General features: G+C 36.9%; 1 long non-coding RNA gene across 1 annotated transcript; it reads left to right on the top strand.

Moving 5' to 3' along the window:
- The first annotated feature begins 206 nt into the window (after nt 1–206).
- LOC137578099 (uncharacterized) lies at nt 207–672 on the top strand. Its single transcript, XR_011032542.1, has 3 exons — nt 207–399; nt 467–557; nt 623–672. It is a non-coding gene; the product is annotated as an uncharacterized lncRNA (long non-coding RNA).
- The last annotated feature ends 249 nt before the right edge of the window (nt 673–921 follow it).

Genomic DNA, 921 nt, shown 5'->3' on the forward strand with positions numbered 1-921 from the left:
ATAACAATAATAATCTAGAGAGAGGAACGCGTTTTTTGATGGCGATAGTCGATAATTGATCGATAGGCACATGCTTATTTGGAGTTGCCACATAACAATAATAGTCTAGTGTTGCAAAAGACAAATCGAACCGCATGAGATAGAAACTTTTTTTTGATAGTGAAATAGATGGTAAAATTTCGGCACGGCAAAACCTCAAACACCATCCCCCAAATACCCATGTCCATCTGACGGACGGACAGATAGACATGGCTATATCGACTCAGCTCCTCATGCTGATGAAGAATATGTAACCTTTTTGGGGTCAATAACGCCTCCTTCTGTGCGTTACAAACATGTGACCAATCACAGCATGCATGTAATAGATGGATAAAAATATTATGGCCAGGAACTGCAAGGGTATATAAACTTCGGTAAAGTTGATGTTAACTTCTTTGATTTTGACTCATTGATTCTGCGATTTCAGGCAGTTTGAACTTTGTTGACTAAGCCATGCGGACATACAGGAAGTTTGGTGACTCCCAAATAAAAGCACCTTTACAACATTTAATTTCTAAGTAAGTATTATACATTAAATTATATTCGTGGTTCTCTAACTTTGACTAGAAAAAATTTCATTCAGATCCAACTCAAACCGTGACTCCCGAGATACCATAACTACGCAAAAGCATTTGGCATGAAGTCCCATATCCGGGAATTTTAAACGGTTTGATTCATTCAACTTGAATAACATAAATTGCCGTGTTTTCTATTGGCCAGACAAAGAGAGAGAGATAGTGCAGAGATAGCAACATGAATACAAACTGTAAGAAAAAGCTTTGGTTGCTGTCTAAATAAGCTATAGACTTTAAAGTTAACAGAAGATTGGATTAATGGAAACGGGTGGATGGATGATTTTGTTTCAATTCAAAGCTTTAAAGT

Source organism: Drosophila tropicalis, unplaced genomic scaffold (genome assembly GCF_018151085.1).
Source record: "Drosophila tropicalis isolate 14030-0801.00 unplaced genomic scaffold, ASM1815108v1 contig_593, whole genome shotgun sequence".
Lineage (NCBI taxonomy): Eukaryota > Metazoa > Arthropoda > Insecta > Diptera > Drosophilidae > Drosophila > Drosophila tropicalis.